This window comes from Poecilia mexicana, unplaced genomic scaffold, assembly GCF_051168715.1.
Source record: "Poecilia mexicana isolate PSO_F unplaced genomic scaffold, ASM5116871v1 scaffold_8, whole genome shotgun sequence".
In the NCBI taxonomy this organism is placed as follows: domain Eukaryota; kingdom Metazoa; phylum Chordata; class Actinopteri; order Cyprinodontiformes; family Poeciliidae; genus Poecilia; species Poecilia mexicana.
The window spans coordinates 9,309,339-9,331,038 of record NW_028263377.1 but is presented as its reverse complement, the minus strand read 5'-3'; positions in this window follow the sequence as shown (position 1 = coordinate 9,331,038).

The following is a 21,700-nucleotide window of genomic DNA, read 5'->3' as shown; positions in this document are numbered from 1 at the left end:
CGCACAAACACCAGCAGTTCGATCATAAATTGTAGGATGTTAAAATCAGCTCTAAACATTCCAGCTTAACATGTTAATTAATAGAAAAACTGAAACTTTTAAAAAGCATTTACACCCAAGGACATTTTTTTTAACACAAAATAAAATCAGATATGCCTCAAAATGTGATTCTACAAAGTATTGACTCAGGAGATTGAGTTTATTCCTTTCGGTTGATTAGATAAAATAAAATAAAAATGAAAGAAGTAACATTTGACAAAGGATTGCAAGCGGTAGTGCATGCGTTTGCAAGCAGCTGCAACTCTAAATTCAGCCTATTTCATAATCCGTGTTGGAAATGCTTCCTTGAAGACGTCAGCAGGAGAGTTGCTAAGGCAAATTACCTTTTTAATATTATTCTCTCCGTTCATATCACCTCCAGCCAACCTATCAGGACAGAGAAAGGTGTATCTAAATATCACAGGAGTTATTCTAAGAGTCCTGACCTTTGATGGTCACTCGTTCACTCGTGTTAAGGGAACATTTCTGAACAATGCCCAGTTTCAGCAGTTTCTACTTGACTGCACAACGAAGGCCCAAAAATAACAAATCAGCCAGACGATGTTACGTTAGGAGACAGCTGGAAAAGAGCAGGAAAGGCTTTTTTTTTTTCCTAAAAATGGCTTAAAGTGTGTTTCTAACCGAAGCATCAGAAGCACCCGTATGATGTTAACATTATGGACTTATGTTCATTTTAGGCTTTCAGTTTTAGAGACCGACAATTTTTATTTTTAGCAGGAAGTGATGACACAATAATGTTTTTGTTTTTTTTAAACTGGAAAAATGGATGTACAAGTTGAACTTATCATGTCATATATAAGGTGTCATGTCAAATATATTTGGCTAGATGACCCCTTTGCACAGCATCCAGGTGTTTCTGGTCCTTCGTTGGGAGAGACTCAGAGGAAGACTCGGTCTCTCTGCTTTGTCCACATAAAATTATTTTGGCGTAGTCAAGGTGATGCCTTCGAACCAAAGAAAATCACACCGACTGTCAAGCAGCGTCATGTCAAGTTGCTGTTGTGCAGCAGGTGTTCTGACTATCTGTCATACCCGTAAATCCAGCATACCTTATGGTAATGCGCACGATAGTCAGAACACCAGCGGGTTTTGGGGCATCGTGCAAAGGTAAAAGAAAACATGGAGTGGGAGGGCTTCAGGGCCGGCCCAAGCCTCCATGGGGCCCTAAGCAAAATGTGGTTTTGGGGCCCTCTAGTTCTGCTAACAATGTGGACTGGCTGCAATCAGCAGTCCGATCATTAGATCATTCACACACCTGCTTTAAACTTATTGCATCTCTGGCAGTGCTGTTTACATTATATACATGTTTAATATAGGATACTTTTATTGGCCAACGGATTTATCAACCAGTTGATTTCTGGGACTGATTTCCTTAATTTTGGGGGATTGTGATTGGCCGATGCTTACACGTGAAGCCTGCCCCCTCAAGGGCGGCTTCAAGACGCCCTAAAACAGAAAAAGTACAACAACAAAAAACAAACCAAACAGGGTAGGTGGAGGGGTGCGGAGAACCCACTTACGGGGTCGGGCCACGCCACCGGCCGTGCCTCCTGGGACACCATGACCATGGGGACAGAGGAGACAGCAGCTGAAGGCGGGCTCACAGTGAGAGGTGAAACGCAGAATGGCTGCAGCGGCGGCGAGAGGCGAAGATTTCACAGCAAGTATCTCTTTGTCTCAAAGGGGAAAAGGCAGCTGCAATGTCAGTGTGGCCCGCTTTTTTTTTTAAATATCCATTTTTCCTTCAAGCTGTGTTTACACACGTTTCAATTGATTTGCACTCAAGCTTCCCCCTTTAACTTGAGGAAGCTACTTTCTTTCATTAAATGTGAAAAAAGATTAAAAATACCCACTATCTGCCTTTTAGATAGTTACTTTCTTTCATTAAAGGTGAGAAAAGATTTATGCATCCAGCTGTAATTTCCTTGCTTTTAAAGAAGGATAAAGACCCTTTGAGCTGCAGTTCATATCGCCAATATCGCTTCTAAACACTGATGCAAAAATTCTTACAAAGATGTTGGCGAAACGAGTCAAACAGATTATCCCCACAATTGTCTCATCTGACCAGACGGACTTTGTTAAAAATCGTAAATCCTTCTTTGATGTCAGGCAGTTGTTCAATGTGTTGTATACTTCCGCCCCGCCCGGTCACATCTGTGATGACATTTTAACTTCGCTGGACGCTGAGAAAGCGTTTGACCGGGTGTTTCATGGGCCATGGTTTGGCACTAAACATAAAGTTTCCTTATATGCTGATGATACACTTCTTTATATTTCAGATCCCTTGTCTAGCATTTCTGAGTTACTTATTTTACTTCAAAAGTTTGGAAACATATCTGGCTATAAGGTTAGCCTTCAAAAAGTGAATTGAAGAGCAGCATATGGGTCCAGTTCCTTTCAAAAGCAGTTCTGTCAAATTTAAATACCTTGGTATTTGGTTTACTCACAGTCACAAAGATCTCTAAAACTATCTGCCTCTCCTAGGAAGGACATCTCTACATGGGCATCTCTGCCTCCATCCCTGGGGGTTAAAATCAACGTGATCAAATTGGCAATACTGCCCAAACTACTTTTTCTATTTCAGAGTGTGCCAGTCTTCCTCACCAGGACTTTCTTCACCAATGTGATGTATAAGTCTGTAACAAAACACTATGAGTAGAGTTTATTCTTTCCTCAGTTCATACAATGACACCAATTTAGATTCTTTGAAGTGGGAGATGGACTTGGAGGAATCCATATCAGACACAGTTTGGCAAAAAATAATTCTAAATATTTATTTGTCCTCAATATGTCTGAAACATGTTATAGTTAAATTCAGGGTAGTACATCGTTTGCATTGGTCTAAGGACAGATTGTGCAAATTCAAAAGGGACTTGGATCCGACGTGTGATCGTTGTAAACAATCTTCAGCCACACTTTCACTCACATTCTGGACTCGTCCAAAGTTACACGGATACTGGCATCTTTGACACCTTTTCAGGAATATTTGGACAAACTGTTCATCCATCACCACTCATCTCTCTCTTTGCGGTGGCTCCAGCAGAGGCTTCCTTCAGCAAACATCAGAGGACTGTGTTAGCTGGTTGCTCTCTACTGCCTAGAAGACTCATTCTTCTTTGATGGAAGGATTCACATCCTCCAGTATATGGACGCTGGTTAAGGGAGGTTTATGTCTTACATTCATTTGGAGAAGATCAGATCAGATATACTGTTAGGGGATCTGTAAACAAATTATTTGATATCTGGCAGCCATTTATATCTTGCGTAGAAAAAATTTCAGCAGATAAATTTGTGCAAAGGTCAAATATTGGCTCTTTCATTTATGCACAAACCTGTGCTTTTCATCGACTGATGTATGAATACAAGGTGGATCCATGTTGGGGTAGTAGATCCGGTATAGGAGGGGAGGGGTGGGAGGGATTTCTGTTGTGTGTGTCTTCGTCAGTGTTTTTTTGTGGTTTAAGTAAAAAATAATGAAAAGACTTTGATCAACAAAAGGTGAAAAAAGATTAAAAATACCCACTCTCTCCCTTGTAGACAGTCACTTTCTTTCGTTAGGGTGGGTTTAAATACGCAGGGAGACAATCAGGAGAAACCAGGGGGAGCTGGGGACAATCAAAAGGTAGACGGGACAACAAGGAGACTCAACAGAACGTTTACAGCTAACAATATTCATCCCACTGTTACGGACTCAGTGACTTTCTTGCTTTATTTAGCAACATTTCAGACAACAAAATTACTATAAGCAAAAATCAAAATCGGCAGGTCAGGGTTTTTAAAGATCGGAAACCAAGGAACGACCAGAATACTGCAATCGGTGCAGCTCTACACACATATTCATTACATTCTATGATTAAATACATTTCTCTTTTACTCCAATAACTTAAAATGTAATTTATATCAGGTGAGTCTTTCTCCCCTGAGAATGTGGACCGGTACCGGTACTGGACTGATTCTGAGCCTTCAAATGATTTTAACAGAAGTTTCACATAACTTAGAAGTTTATGTGGCATTTTGAAGCTAAAAATACCTCAGAAATATGCAGAGCCAACAATGAGAATCAACTCATTTAAAGTTTAAACTCAGTTTCTCACAAAGACCCTAGCATAAATGTTTGGCTGTTGAACTGGACTGTTCCAGGTCGCTATCAAGCTAATTTTCTATTAGCAGCTTTACTAATCTTTACATCACCAAAGTACATTAAAACAAACCTTTATCTTGACTTTTTTCTATTTTTCCTCTTTCTTTTCTCCCTCCCTGAAGGATAAGTCCTTTTTTGAGACATCGTTTTGCTAACTTAACTTCTGACGGCAGCTTTGGACGTTTGGATGCTCTGCTCATCGCAGCTCATGTTACAGGCGAAGTGTGCGGTACCTACGGCGGCCACCAGGGGCCCCCAAGAGCAATTTATTTTTTATTTTTATCCATAAAATAATTATTTCTACATACATTATCAAATATATATTTTTTGTAAAAACAAATCACTTCATATTGAAATTGTGTGTTTTTGTCATTATAATGACAGAAATTATTACTTAAAAAAAAAAAATCAGCTCCACTGAGGGGGCCCCTTAGTGACCCTGGGGCCCCAAGCGGCTGCTTGGTTTGCTTATGCCTTGGGCCGGCCCTGGAGGGCTTCATCTCGAATCAAGAATCAACAGCTGGAAGATCCCACACACATTCAACATCTGGAATAGGTGAAACATTTTAAAATCAAACTAACTGAAAGACCTCTGTGCAACTTTCTAAAGCACGTTTTCCAGGTATGCATGTATTTAATACTGTATATATTGTTTTTTTTTTGACTCTGTGTGGCTAAATAAAAATCAAACCGGTCCACTCACTTCTTGCTTTCATAATAACAAAGTGTCCCAAAACAAAACCGAACCCCTCAGCCCCAAAAGTGACTGATCAGTGCATGCAAACCTGTGATCTGCTTTGTATGAGGAATGTTCCAGCATGCCATTCTTCCAGTTTCACCGTAGCCCCGGCGAATAATAGGATGCCATTGTTTTTCTAACAAGACTGGATGGAGGAAACGGCATGAGCTGTGCGGCTATATTTACACCCCGTTTCATATTTGTACGTTTCGCCAAGGCCACTGGCAGTTTGCTGGCTTAGGATACTATAGCACCGCGCAACACACAGGAAGTAGTGGTGACGTTAAGGGAAACAGTGACTGTAGCTGCTCATGAATATTTAAAAGTGGACCTAATTGCTTGCACATATTTCAAAAAATAGGGGATGAAGCTTTAAGTTGGAGTTTTTCATGCAACTTTAATTGGATTGTTGTTACTTTTTTTTTTTAAGCCGCCAAACGAGTAAAATCAAGTCAAATTAAAATGTAGAATCGGCAGTGGTAGATTGGATGACACAGAGAAATGCAGATTTTGCTTTATGTTCAAACTATGGCTGATTTACGACTGTGTGTTTAGTTTCTAAGGAGAGGAAAGAGGAGGAGGAAGAGGGAAGAGGGTGATGATGATGATGAGGAGGAGGAGAAGGAGGGGAGAACAGGTTCCCGACTAGAGGCAGGGTTTTTCCCTGCATTCATATCTCCCTGACGAGGATTTTTTTTCTCTTTTTTTCCCCCCTCCACATACACACCTGCGACTGTAACATCCCACCACCATCCCAGTGAGAGAAAGACATCCATCAGCCACTTTTTTCCCCTTTTTTTTTCTTTTTTACTGACGACAACTTAATAAGAAACAGAGAAACATGTCAGAGGCACCTGAACCCTGAGCAAAAAGCTGAACTCCTGCCACCCGTCAGAGTAAGTCCACACTTGTTAAATTCAAGGAAATGAATGAGATCTCGACCTCAACTGTTGTATATCTCTACACACACACACACACACTTTGTGCCCTGTGCCAGGCGTCGCTTGAACCACGAAGAGCGAGGACAGAAGGCCCTCTATGTTAACAAACCGAGTGAGAAATGACAGCGCTCGCTCAGACATTTAGGAGCTTTTCAGAAGATCCGGTGAAGGTCACAGCACCCTGAACCAATCCTCCATTTCAACAATGGCGGCATTTGATTTCATCCCTCATTTTTTTTTTGTCCTCTTCCACTGAAAAGCTCCAGTGGTGAATTTGACGCAGCAATCGCGTAGCTGAAGTCAACCCCCTCCCTCCACCTCCATCTCCACCTCCATCTGGTCATCTCTCTCTCTTTTTTTTCCAGCTGAAGAACAGGAACCGACTCTGTTTGTGTTGCCACATCTTGGCTGAGATGCTGCTTGCGACACGCCGTCTTGGTCAGGAGGGGTCGACCCCTCCGATTAGTCGCAGGGATAGTCTGTCTCCAGAGCGTGTCTCTGGGATTATCATGCAAAAAGTCATCGGTTGACCCCTTGTCAGATTGATCGTTCCCTCCGGGTCTCAGGTTGCTCTGAAGCAAGAATGTAGCTGAATGAGGTCAGAAAATGAAGGAGAGTTTGATCGTATGCGACGCCGTGTTGTGGGGTTTAAACAACAGCCAAAGGCGTTTGTTTGTACAGCAACCCTCAGACTCACCGTCTTGGACTGAACAGATATATATCCTCTCCAGGTGTTCTCCCAGGTATGTTCGTTTCGGACTACATCAAAATCACGAATGTCCTCAAAGCCATGGCAACAATGTATTGAGTAAACTACCCATTTAAAGGGGCAGCATTATGTAAAACCAACTTTGTTTGAGTTTTGCACAATGTTATAACGTTACTCCCTCGTCAAAAACACACCTGGAGTGTTGCCTTGATTCTCTCATGCATGCTTGAGAAATCCAAGAATCTCCCAGGGCAACCACTCAACTGTGCAAAACGCTTGGCAGGAAGAACGCCGCCTTCGAGGCTTTTTCCAAGCTTCCACCTCACAGAACTCTACTCAGCTCCTTCAGACTAGCCAGCAGCAATTAGCAAACGCCTGGTGGAACTGAGCATCAGCTGAGCTCATTATAGGAGCTGCTTCTCAAGGAAGGGCTGGTAAAAATGTTGCAAAATGGTTAATTGAGAAGCGATGTTGTAATGGCTTCCTGGAAACAGAGTCAGAAAGAGCAGGAGTTCCTTAAAGAGACAGAGGCCCAATTTCAAGGCGTTAAATGACAAAGTCAAAGTTCTTTTAAGTCATATTTGTATATATTTTTGCCATATATATATATATATATATATATATATATATATATATATATATATATATATATATATATATATATACACACACGTCATCAAGTAACAGAATTACTTGATTGTGCAACAAAAAAGGCGCCATGGGGCTGGAAAACACATAATGCTGCCTCTTTAAACTGTTGAAGGGGCAGCATAACGCAGAGACGCGGGCATTTCAAAGACCCCCGTGCCTCGGTGAGGGCCTGTCGGCGGCAGAGAGAGAGAGCGCGGGGCGACTGAATGCGATCCACTGAGACAAAGGGTGCGCTCACACTGCAGCCTGAAGTGACCCAATTCTGATTTTTTTGACGTAATGCGACCTGTGTCCAATCTTTTCATGGCAGTGTGAACAGCACCGATACGATACGGGGAAGGAAGCGATGCAGAAGCAGAGGATGGACATTCACATATGAAATCCAAGTGTTGTGTTGAAGGCTATTTTATAGGCCTAATCGCTCCTAAACCTGGGATACTTTTACTTTTGCATTTAAACGTAATTTGGACTTTCGTTGGTAAGACTTCAACATTTCTTTAAAACAAATAAAACTCATCGATTCTGGTTTTTCTATTGAGCAACAGAGTGTGATCATTTCTCTGCCTTACCACACGGTTTCTTCACCTATATTCTCTTTACCTGTCAGTATTTTGCTTTGCAGACTTGCTCGCACTCTGCTGGATGACCATTTGCTGGCCGAGACGTTGCGATGACACAGAGAGTGAGAGAGCGAGGACGGACCACACCGAGCTGCTGGGTGTAAACACCTCTGTGAGGAATGCCATGGTTTTGTTCAGCTCCAGGAATCTGTATACAGCAGCATTCCTCCCCTCCCTATCCTGCTGTACAGGGGGACTGAGCTGCAGTGGCTCTAATGAAAACCACCGGCTTACTGTACTCAACCACAACGTATAATTAATAACACTGTATACACATGCAAAAAAAAAAGAAAGTGCTTTTTTTAATCTGAGCTCTGAGTTTGTTGGTTTTTCTCCTGTCTTTGGGTTGATTTAATGGTTTGTTTCAGCTTTAGTTTAATGATTTTAAACACGCATGAGCAAAAATATTCTAGAGCTAGCATTAGCACTGCGGCTAAGCTAGCTGCTACAGGAAGTCAGAAAAGCCAAGCTTCCGCGAGGGATTTCTTCATAAGTAGTAGGATTATTTGTAAACCATTTACATTATTGCTGCCTCCACAAAGATTTCAACAACTATTCACAGGATGTTGGTTGCAACAAACGTCACTTGTTCCCATGAGACAGTTTCAACGGTATAGTGACTCACTGCACACTGTAAAAACAAACAAAAACAAACAAAAACCATCTCTAATTTAAAGTAAAATACCAGCAGCTGTGGTCATATCTATGCAGGTTTTAAAGTATAAATATGGTCAAATTCATATTTATACAGTAAAATTCTGGCAACTACCACCTGTATTTTACTGTAAATTGCTGTAAATAGTTGTTTGTTTTTTACAGTGCATCTTCCCATTAGCTGTGACCAACTTTTCTGTCATTTTACCTGCAGGCTTAAAAAGTTCAGTTCTGATCTCAGGTGAGCATCTTTTCCCACAAGTTTGCTTGTATTAAACCTTAACCAGGAAGCGCTATGACTTTCTTCTTTTTGCCACTTTTTCATGAGATGTGAATCTCTGCAGCTCCTCCAGAGTTAAAATACGGTAATTTGCTCCTTCTCTTGTTAAACCTCTCGTTGCCTAAAGCAGCGGTTTCAGTGAACGGCCATGTCTTGGTAGGTTAGCATTTCTCCTAAATTTGTTTTAGGATCACCAATAGAACAGTTTTATTTAGGGCTTTTAGAGTAATGCATGCCACAATTTTCAGCTTTTCATCTGGAAAAGTTAAGACCAAGTATCATGTTCTGTCCTCTTCAGAATAAAGTCAGAATAATTTTTAAACTCTATTTCAATGTGAGATTTGAAATAAATGTTGCCCTAAAACAAAAAAACAAAAAAGAAAAGAGAAAAACGAAAAGTAGAGTTTCCAGGTGAAACCACCAAGTCTTTTTCAGAATAACTGTTCCAGAAATAGAAAAGGGGAAACATGGCTGGAGTACAGGTGTATTTGTAACCGTCAGTCTGAAGCCGAATGCCTGAGCCGTGTTTTCATGTGAGCCTCCTCCCAGTCATTCCTGTTTACAAGGTTACTTCCTGAAGATGTTGTGCATGTGACACACGGTCCATCATCTGTTATTCCGTTCAGTATCAGGAGTGTGTGCGCGCTCGGGGTGTGTGACGGCTCTGCTCACGATGCAGGGGGTCACGAAGGGAGAGAGTGAGGGTTCACTTTTAACACAAGCTAAAGACTCGCTTTGAGATGTCACATTCAACACGACAAGCTGCATTGAATCGGTGTAATTCATCGTGTTCAAGCTTAATTACTCCATGGCAGAGCGAACTTACAAAACTTAAAAAAAAAAAAAAAAAAAAAGAAGAAGGTGATTAAGATTTCAGGCCAACTGCAAAAGTATTCCTTCAGTAATAACTGTGCTTTTCTCCACAGCTGCCCATTGTGTGCATGTTCACATCCTGACACAGAGAACAGGACATTGTTTCTGAGACGACCAAATCGAAATGGTTCATATGTTGTCATGAAATTGGCCCACGGGGCCGTGACAAAAAATCAGTGTGGGAACGGGGCGCACTTCCCTCTTTGAAGTAATTCAAAGTGCTTGCTAAAAATAAAGAAAAGGAAAACGTGGAGATGTGTGACTGTCGTTTGCACCAGCCGTGAATGTTACAGTGGACTGGAGAGGCGCTAAAAAAAGAAAAAGACAGCTAACTGTTCTTTGTACAGTTATCTGGCGTAAAAGAAGGAAATGCAAATTCATCAGTTAATAAAACTGGAAGCTGTAGTATAGAGGTGCAAATAAATTCATCTTTTACTGCAGCGGCATTATAAAGAAAGACTCCGGCTTTTACATCAGTACATTTCTTCATTTGGGAACATAAATGCAACGTTGACAGGGAAAATAAAAGCATCTGAAACACCTCACAAAAAGATCCCATGACATTCACACAAGAAAACTCACGCAGATGTGGTTCACACAAATGTCCTCATGTGAAAGATGTGAGATGCATGTAAAAGCACATGTTTACGTGTGGATTCGGAACGTTTCGTGGTAAAAACCCATGGGATTCACATGTTCTCATATGGGATTCACATGTTTCACTTGGGTTTTTACCACAAAGTTTTCCAAAATCACACATGTGTCTCGCATCATTCACATGTGAAGATTTGTGTGAATCACATGTGCACTTTTTATGTGGTACAACGGTTTCACATGTGATGTAAAATTAATGAGATTTTTTTTTACATATTCAGCACAACCACCTGATCTTCACATGGAAAAAAAATCTGATCACATGTGGTGCACATGTGAAACATGATCAGATGTTAAAGAAACCATGGATCAAATGAACTAAATACTCGATCACATGTGAAATCCATGGGATTTTTTTGTTTGTAATGTATTGGCCGTTTGGCCGTTCTTCCAAACTCTGAAATCCAGAGAACGTGCTGTTCGTGTAAGACTTGCTCTCACTCAGAGGTGCTGAGCCCACAGTGAGAGCAATCATTTCAAAAAGTTCATAATAACTGTAATTGTGGCGAACAAAGATGGATGGGAACTCGTGTTTGTGTTTTGCCAAAGCACACAGAGTGAGGAGGATGGAGAAATAATCCCTCAGGTGTTAAACTGTTGCAGAAAACTGACATCTCGTCTCCTTAAACGTCTTTTGCCGCTATTTTTATGCCAATTAGTTGTGCAGGAGTGAAGCCAGGAAAAATAACTTCCTGTCCGACCAGCACAAACGTAAACATGTGGCATCTGCTTAACTGTACGAGAACCAGAGAGGTGAGTTGGTCTGCGTCTCTTGAAAGGTGAGTGACATATTCCTGATGTCCAAATATTTTTTTATATATATGTTTTGATTAGTTTTATTCACTTTGTCAGAAAAATAAAAGATAAAAACAATCATGAAATGTGTTAGTGAGGCCATGTGACTCTCTGTCAACAACACCGGGGATGTGGATTGCCTTGTTCGTCACGTTTAAATCTTAATTTAATTCTGCTGTTATCGGTCTGAACTTCTTGCACCATGAGGTCATAGTGCCAATTATTCAGATGTTTTCTCTCTTGAATTCCCGTGTGTATTTGGCCTTTCTTCTTCTGCGCATCCCTGAAAATGATGTTAGCGCAGCTTTTACCCACTACAGTGGAGGAACTGTGATGCTGTGAAAGGACCTGGCACCACAAACTCTGCAACAGCAGATTTTTGACAAAAATGTGGTGATTTCTACCAGAAAACAAAAGAAAACACTGGGTTATTTCAGTCCACCGGCCTGAAGTCTATAGATGAGACTAAAAGAAGAAAACATAAGAGACGACCCAGGACTCTATGATCTATAGGTGCAGCGAGTCTCATTCTGCATAATGCAACCTTGTGATAGGAGAAGATGGAGTGTGGTCCAAATGGCAAAAGCACTTAGCTGTGGGTAACAAATGTGGCTTCAGCCATCCAGCTAACTGAGATGACAAGCTTGAAATAAATCACATCGTGTTGCGCTTTTGCTCGACTTGCCTTCATTTGCCAACACTTTGTACGTTCAGGAAATTTATCTACTGAATGGAAGCTACAGTAGGCAAAAAAAAAAAAAAAGTAAAATCAGCTCAGGATGTCGCAGGTAATTAATGTAACAAACCCCCAGTTGACTGTAATTTGGAGGCGGTGATCTTTGTTGAGTTGCCGTGATGCAGCTGCTCAGTAAAACTCTGGAGTGCAATAAATCACCCAGACGTCACCTTCTCGGCACAAACTCACGGAGCTCCTCGAAGGAATTTCCACCCCAGCATTCTGGGATAATTCTGCACATATATACGTCTGTGTGTGTGTGTGTGTGTGTGTGTGTGTGTGGGTGTGTGTGTTTTAATAACCACCAGCGGCCCACGCACACATACAGCTTTAATCCGCCAGCTTTAGGTATTCTTCAGTAAATGAAGACACAACTATGTTTGATTAATGCATCAGTGGGAATTATGGGAGTATGTTTAAAGAAAAAAAGGAGAAACTGGTTTATGCATGTTCTGTTGGGTCAGGTCCATTGTAGTGGCACAGGTAGAGGAAGAAAAAAAAAAGGAAGAATATTTTGCTGAAAGGAGCCTAATGGTTTAACAGGAGGAGGAGAGGAAATGAGAGGAGTGGCGTTAAATGAGAGGGTGAGAGCAAGGCGCGAGCTGTTAAAGAGCTAGAGAGAGTGGAAACGGGGAAATCCAGGCTTTACCTCCCAGAAGACGAGAGCGGGAGGGGCCGGGTCGGGTTTAGGAGGGCGAGAAGGCTGGCATATGCCTGCGAGAAGACCTGCAGCTGATCCTCTGCTGCTGCTGCTGCTGGGGGTCGCTGAGGACAAACACGTTTTGCGTCTGTGGCACCAGCGATTTCCATCGCCTCCTACTCTAGATACAATGAAAATTGTGTCTGGAAACAATGCCATCTGCAGAGACAGAGTGGGAAGAAACTTTGGATTGGCCCAGTTCTGTGTCGGGGATGTTTTTGTCTGAGCAGCTGCAGCGGCCCCGGGCCCTCTATGCCTTGTTTCTGAGGAAGGGGTGTTCACAATGTGAACTAGCTTGTGGAAAGACTTGGAAAAATGGTTATTCATCCATTCAGAACTACAGCCGAGATGTCCAGAAAGACACAGTTTGACACTTTGGGGGCACGATTTAAATAAGGATCAAAATAAGGATTATCGTTAATCAATTGTACAGTTTTAGTGACCAATCAGAAAGACCTTAACACCAACTAAACAAAAAAAATGAGATAGAAAATTAGAGGAGTCAACAACGACGGTGCCTGAAGTCTTAGTTAATTTGGTGGTAACTTCTCAAGATATGCAAAACTGCTGTCGTCCTAAAATCAAATCACAGGCAGGATGAAATTAATGAAGAAGAAAAACGTTGGTTTATATTGTGGTATTTGAAATTTGTAATGAGAAGTTAATATTTTTGTGAAAAACTTCATGTATTTCCCTGTAATACTAAAAAATAAGCCATGGTAATGCCTTGGTGTTGAAAGTGAAAGACTTATCAACCAGCGTCAGGGAGTCTTCCTCTTCTCTCATCCACTTTGTGTAATGCAAAACAGCCCCACAGCATGACATTGCCACCACCATGCTTGATAGTTGGTACAGTGTTCTTTGTTTTAAAGGCCTCACCTGGACTCCTCTTAACATATTTCTTGTTATTCTGGACTAAATAGCTCAATCTGTGTCTTCTTGTGACAATCTTTTTTCTCCCAGAATCCACTGCGGTTTTCCGTGTTTAGTCTCTTTAGCCTCAATCAATCCGCCATGTTTAATAAAGCACCACACCCAACCAAGGACTAAGAATCAGAGTTGATTTTCACTAGGTTTTTTTTTTTTTTTGGAAGGTTCAGCGTAAAATTGAGCAGATCAGGATTCGGAAGACTTGCTCAATAGCCACTGAACTACACGATAACTCGGAAAAATAAGTTATTAACAATTACATTTTTGCACAGCCTCGTTAGTCTGACGCTTAAACCGGATCTTTCCTCTCTCCCGCCCCCCCCTACCCCCCCGGCTTCTTCCTGGACTCCGCACGGCTTAAAACGCTTTCTGCTCTTCCCCTCTCTCCCTCGGCTAAACTCCCCTCCTCATCCTGCGTCGTCTTCCTCTTTCCTCCTCTGGATTTGTTTGTTCTCCTTCGGCTCCCAGGTGTTTTCCTGCCCTCGGCTTTAAGCTCGTGTCCCGCTCTGACTCAGGTAGCGCTCGCGCTGATGGCTTTCCCCGGCCCGCGCTGACCTGTGACACACTTGAGGCGCAGACAGAGCGAGTGAGCAAAACGGACACGAAAACAGACACAAACAACCGAGGCTGACGGTACGTCACGCCGCCTTGCACGCGCATGGATGCGCACCGATTCCAGCTCCCTCCTTCTTTCTCCCACTTCCAACAATAACACAACAAACCTGGCTTCCTCCGCCTGAGGGAACAATGGTAGGATAGCTTTGATGGCCAGAGGTAGTTTGTTGTAGAAACTCCCTTATCGGGCCCCATCAGCCATAGATCTTGGCAGCGTCCCACCGTTAGCCGGGCGGGTTTGTCTCTAACGAGGTCCAGGATATCAAAATGTGTGGAAAATGTGTGCGCAACAACGGCTGATGGATAGGAACCTGAGAAAAAGCATGTAGCAGAGCTCGTCTGTTAAAACCAATGCAGTGGATGTGAAGATATTTAGATTTTTTTTTTTCGTTTTAGCATCTTGTTCCTCTTAATTTCACTCAAAAGTGTCAAATTGATTCAGAAATTCTGACCTTTATTCTTCAAAATGAAATTATCTGTAAACATACAAGTTATTGAAACACCAAGGCTTCGATTCTTATGGCTCGTTTGCTCTGCAAGAACATTCTAGATGGAAAGAGAAAGCTGCTTCTGACCAGCTTACTTCATACTTCACAAGACGTCGAGTGCAGAACTCCTGGGAAGTCCCGGGAGGCCCCGCCCACCGCAGAACTTACCAGTGTGTTGGCCACGCCCACTTCAAATTTGTGACCAATCACATTACAGGTGTTGGACACGTCACAAAAAAATGTTTACCCAAATATGTGTGAAGAAAAAGCGGCTAGATCTCCAAACTCATCGGTTCTGAAGTCGCAAGTGGCTCTTTGGATCTTAAACAAGGCTCCTAATAATTTGGCAAAACTGGTGCAGAATCAACATAATCTTTCTCAAAAGATTATGTAAAATTTGCTGATCAACTTTTAAATGTGTTTCTTAACCTGCATGATAAAACTCAGTCTTGTTCAAACACCTGGCTTATTTCAATGCTATGTGCTCTTGTTTTCCCCATTTTGTAGAGTGGCCAGGATAAATGTGGATGGCATTGGATCACATGTTACAACCTTAGACTCTCTCTGATCGACATCTTTTACAGAAATGCCTGGGTTTTGGTTGACATGTTCGCCAATGGCCGCTTTTCAAAGTGGCACGTGGGATTTTTGCTTCCTAATGTGGGATTTTCTTCCCACTTAGTAAATGCTTCCCATTTAGAGCTAATTTTTTTCCAGTTTTCCCACTGATAGATGAATTTTACGGATTTTAACAAAGCGTACCAATAATAATAATGAAGGGTGTTGTGTATTGATCTGAAAGGACAGGCCGCCTTTCAGATTGAGCTTCCTCTGCCTGTGCATTCATACCAGTGATCTATGTATCTGAGTGCTTTGTGAAAGCTACTGTGTGTGTGTGTGTGTGTGTGCGTGCGTGCTGCGTGGGCTAAAGGAGGCAATGAGTCACTTCACACATGCCACCAGGACACAACAGCTCCCCCTGTTGCCAGGGTAGGGAAAGTCCCGAAGGTGTGGGTGTATTGTCCTGGAGAACAGAGCGTCCGGTGACATCATAGGGCTCCTTTCTCCTTCCCCCGTCCGATGAGGAAGGAGGGACGGAGGGGTGGGGGCAGCAGGTGGAGGCAGCGGGGTTTCTCATTCGGGGGTTTTTGGTTTTTCTCCCTCTTTCTGCTGGAGAGAGTTTCTGAGGAGGCAGAGCTCATCACTCATTCCTGAGTTGTAGTAATACTTTGCAGCTATCGTCAGCTCTTAACTTCCATGAATGGGCCTCTGTGTTGCAAAGCCTCCTATCCTCTGTGGCATTTAGCAGCAGGGCTGACTGAGAAGTGAAAAGAAATCCCTACTGTTGCAGAGAAATACGCCTGCTTGTGCATCGAAAGTTTTTTTGTTTGCTTCTTCAAACATTTAAGAGTTTTGTTGGGATGTTTGCCGGACAGACAAAGACACAGCAGCGGATAAACGTGAGATGGACGGAGGGTTGTAAGCGGGGATTCAACAAGAAAAGTGTGGAGTGGCAAAGATTACTTTGTAGAATTATCTGTCATTGCAAATACAGGTGCAGTTTTTTGGGGGGCAGGTCTAAACCAGATTTACATGCCAGAGACAGATATTCCTGCTCATTAAGCAGCCAGGAGGAGAGTTGTTTACATGGATTTTCAAGTTGCTCCACAAATTGTTAATTTAATATAGTGCTGGACTTTGACTGGGCCGTTCCAGCTCTTATCTAGTTCCAGCGTCTCTGACTTTGTTATATTTATGGTGCATTCAAGGTTTCACTTTTCCAGCTCTCTCCCTCTTTTTTTCTAATATTTCTGTTAACATTTTCCTTTAAACATGTCACATACAGTCCAATACATGATTTTGAACGTTAGCAGTATCGACACCGCAACATTATTCACTCAAACGAGGCTAATATTTCAGTAAAGTATTATTTAAATACATAAATAAAATTTCCTAGATGTATAACATATCAGTCTAACCAGGAAAATTCAAATAGTTCAAAAATGAGTTGGGTAAAAAAATAAATAAATAAAATGAAATGAATATTCCCAGACATATAAAATATAAATCTAAATAGAAACTTAAATAATAATAAAAACTATTTATACTATTATGATAAATATTTTATTTTAATTTTATGTTTAGATTGTATTTAAATGACTTATAATATCACATCCATGTGTATATTTTAATAATTTTATATTGCTTATGATTATATTTGCATTTGCTAATAATTAACCCTTTGGATGGAATAGTTTGTGAATAAGTACACAGTTTCCCCTGTGGGATCAATAAAGTGAATTCAGTTCTATTTTATTTGCTACAAAACAGCAAGCAGTCTATTCCATCCTTTGTCATTTAACAGTGAAGTTTATATATATCTATTCTATTATCACCCTTGTTTTTTTTAATAGTGGATAGCAGTGGCACAGCTGGTAAAGGATTCCCATATTGTCAAATAACTTAGTCTTTATTTTTCACACATAAGCTACCTTCTTTAATGCAAAAATTGTTAGCACATGTTTTTTGATTTGGGTTTCCCCCCGCCCCCCTCCCAAAGGAGCATTATTGTGAATTGCAACAGTGCCATATCTCTAAGCACACGAGCTGTGCTTCCATTACAAATGTGCGCAATATTTTATTGGTGTTCTGCTAATGTCGAAACAAAACAAACTTTTACGCAGGACAGGATGCAATTAAAATCACACGTGAATAAGTTTGTCTGATCGCTAAGTCATTGAAAAACATCGTCCTCCCACCACTTCCTGTCCTCTTCTTCGTCTTTTCCGGCAGTAGTAACATCCTGGTTGTTGATCACATGACTCGAGGTGCGGAAAAGTTTGTCCACTGCAGTTTTGTGAAAAATACTATACTTTTGGTACAGCCCCCCTCCCAAAAAAAAACAAAAAACTTTTTTTAAAATCTCAAAACATGAGGTTTTTTTTTTTGTTTGTTTGAAATTGGCACATTTTCATTAAGCAAATTTATTTTTGTAATTCCAATTTGATTTGCACAATTATATGGTCAGTGGGAACACAGCAGCTGTCCCTCTTAGCAGCGCTGCGGATATTGATTGATAATCATATTCTCCATTGCTTGCTTAGCTTCCAGTCCTCCACCACTCCTGCGCCACAGGCAGCCATTTTTGCATGCGAGGCAGAAGCTAATTTCAATCGCTCATTGAAGAAACCAAAGTCATCGCCGTCGCCTTCCCAGATAAAAGTTTTCCACGGAGCCTTTTGCCTTTGTGTGAGTCCCTCAAAGTGTGAAAGCAGCACACATCACTTCGAGCCTTTGTGCCTTTGTAGTACGGCGGATCGGGCCGCGCATGCTGTATACATATACACAGGACGGTCCTGGCGCGCGCGCAGCCTCCGACACATGCACACGTGCGCGCACGCAGCAACGGAGAGGAAACTGCAACACAATGATAAGGTCTGGGAACACAATGGGCTCAGCGGTGCACAGACAGAAGCCAGGACCAGTTTAGCTCCGAAAGGTCAACAAGCCTCTCCAGGCTTTTATTCAGTTCCTCCAGTCATTATTGTTCAACCTTATAATGACTACTCCGATGGCCTTTATTTTGCAAATGTGGGAGCCATCCGGAAATACCAGCGAAATATGAAAATGCAAGCTCAAGACGCGAGAAAGGGGGGTAGAAAGGTTACCTATACATACTGGGAAGGTGGAACTTCTCTGACGTCAGGTTTCCCATGGACGGGTCCGTGCGGTCGGACCGGACCGGACCGGAGTGTTCATCGGACGTCTCCGGTGGGGTGCCCAATTAACTCTGTCCGTTTGACAGACAAAACAACTCCAAACGCACTAATTAGACTAAATATTTTGAGAGTTCAAATACCATTTGTCATCGGATGTGCTCGATTTAAAATAATGCGATGGAAGTACTCAAACGTGCAACCCTCAGAGACTTTCAGTGAAAGTAGTTGAGCTTATTAAGAAAAAAGGGGGAGGAGAGGTGGTGTTTTCAGTTTTAGTTTCTTAGACTATAAGCAGTATTGCCTCAGGGATTTGAATAAATTAAATCAAATATTTAGAGTGATATCACTAGTAAACGCTCTCCTGAGAAACTTTCAGAACAGCTCTCTTGAGAACGAGTCTTGCTCCAGGAACAGTATCTTCAGTCTTGGCTGCATGTGCTGTGATGGCGAGGGAGCCAAGGGGCTTTTAAAAGAAGCTGGGATCATTTTCAGTGTACATGGAAGATGAGTTGACAGCTTCACACGGAGGAGAATCTGAGCTGAGCTGAGAATCTGAGATTGTGCAGAATGCAATGCGCTTGAAGAGCAGGGCTGAACCGCTTTTTTTTTTTTTTTTACTGCTAAAGTCCGTTTCTTTGGGGACAGGATGGATTACTGAAAGCAACAAGTACACACACCTGCAAGGGAAAGGCTGTGTTTTTTTTTTTTTTTTTTTTTTTTTTTTACCAGTTCCATCATAAGATCTTTGCATTGAGCTGGCTTTAGACCTAGAAGAGTTGACAGCTATCGTACTTTTTGCCAAATCAAAGAAGTGGCATGATGAAACCAGTATCCTGATGCTGTTATGAAAGTCTAAGTTATAAACAAAGATGTACAGAGAAATTAGGTCATTTTCAGCTTGTCTACATTCTCTACATCAATAGTTTACAAAGGTTTTTTTCCCTTGTGCCGACCTGGTCGCATGCCCCCCTGCTCTTCCTTTCTGCTATATATTTCAACGTTTGTCAAGTCTACCATCAGAGGACAACAGATATTTTCTGCTTTTTCAAAATAACACCACTTTCACAGTCTGATTGAACGAACTGTGTTAATTATTCATATTTCATTTCACAATTCATATTTTGAAAACATGTGAATTGTTTTCTTTAGCCTGGTACCAAACAGTCCACGGCCCAGTGGTCGGTAGTCTCTGCTTTAGGGAAAACACAGACAGAGCTAACAATGCTAATATCTCTATGTAGCATATCAGAAACAGCTTAAAATGGGAACTCTGTTGTAATTTTGAATTTCTCTTAAAATAGAGAAACATTATACAGCATCTGCTCTCTGGCTCTGTATTCTACCTACTCCTAATATAAATACACATTTTGAATACTTCTTCTCATGTTGTAGTTTTTAAGGAAAAATCTTGATCTGTCAAAACTGGCATTGGTTGCTCCAAAGGACGGGGAAATGTCTGCTGTATTGCGATCTGTGGATCTCTGGTTAGCACCTGAAGCGTGGATGTTGTGGGAATCGCCACCATTGACCAGCCTGAGTGCTGGTTACCATGGAAACTAGAGGCAGGCTGACAGAGAGGCATGCCATGTTTGCGTTTTTATGTTTGGCTGATCATTTCCTGCAAAGACACTTAAAAAAGGATGATGTAACAATAAACAGGAAATATAACAAAAGGTACCTTTTAAGATACGTTTTTGCCCTTGACTGACATTGAAAATAGGTTTTAAACATTTCACAAAGTGATTTATTTTTTCCCCCTAGCACACATCATCATATTTTGTTCCAGTAACTCTGCTATTTAAAGTTGTACAGCTCACATTGAAGTTTGGTTGCAATATTTGTTTACGTGAAGTAAAACTACTGGTTTTCTAGGATCAAAACATCACAAAACAACTAGTAATAACTCTTGCTGTTTTGCTCTGTCTGTAATAAAAGCCTTGGCTCAGTTTAAACTACTGTAAAATTCCTTGTCTATTGTACATGTCACGCATTTTTAAAAATGTCTATGTTCACTGTTTCAATCAAATGTTTGATGCTGACATCATAACATCCTCTGTGGTGATAAAATCCCTACAATAAATGAATTAGACGGATGAGAAAAAAGCTTTGTGAGTTCAAATAGTGGCAGAAGTTTTTTAGCTGGGGGGTTGCTGAGGCCAGACCCCATTATATGATCTTCTCCTTTGATAATAATCATCGTGGTGGTCTCTTTCACATCACAGACAGCGCGCCCGCAAAGAGCCTTTCCCACTGATGTCACATTAAGACATCGTCAGTTCAGGGCCACTGGTGGCGCCGACCTCCGAGGTCCAGCTGAGGAAATGTCTCGCTGATCCTCAAAACGAAAGAGAGAAAGACCAAAGCAGGTCGCTGCCCACCACAAAATGTCAACGTTCTTACATAATCCCTGCGAGTGTTTTCTCTAACACGACACCATCTCCCCGCGCCGAAGCCGTCCAACGGGATGGAAAGGTCAAGACATTCGACAGCAGGGACCGCGGGGTCGGCAAGCATCGATCAAAAAGTTCAGCCCGAGAAAGCAGAGTGTTTTTCTTTCCCTTTAGTCAAAGGTTTCTCGATTACTTCACATTTTTTGCAAGCAGCCTATGATGCTACAATGTATTGGCTAAGAAAGTTCAGAGTCTGCAAATTAAACTCTGGCAGTTTTGGTCGCAATAAAAATTAACATGGCATTCCATTTGCTTGATGGGAATTTCCTGCATCTAATCCAAAAATACATCCTCAGCAAGAGTATTTTTCTTTTTTAGAAAATGATTAAGACTCAAAGCAGTGCAAACCTCTGGAGACAGACAAAGCTTGGGATATTGTTGCCAACATTTAAAAAAAACAAACTGCAGATAGCATCCATTGCTGCCACTGGTATGCGGTTCCTTGCATCTTAAAAAAAAAAAAAAAAAAAAAAACTAAAGCCATATTTAGAGTTGTATCTCCTGTGAGGTGGGCGAGAGTCTGTAATTGGAAGGAGATGTTTTTGCAGCTATGATGAGGGTGATACTTTCTTCCATATGAAGTCTTTCAACTTAACAAAAGCAGTAATCTCCCACAAAGAGACAGACAACCGGAGCCCTTTAAGTACTAATGACTGTTTGCCGATGTTTTCGGCAAACACTCGTCTCGATTCAGAAGAGACAATGAAATTCCTTCGGGGTTATTCACCTGCCGTTTCTGACGTCAGAGAAAGGTAAGCCCCTGTGCAAAATTCCTGAGTCACGAGACTTTTCTTCACACGTGATGAACGTGGTACTGGTTCAACCGTTGGTTTGTTTGACTTTGAAAAGGTGGAAACATTTTTGGAAGTTCTCTGAGTTTTCCGTCGTCATCTCAGAGGGTTATGGAGAAACCTACTTCTTCTTCTTTGGGTCATGGCTGACTTC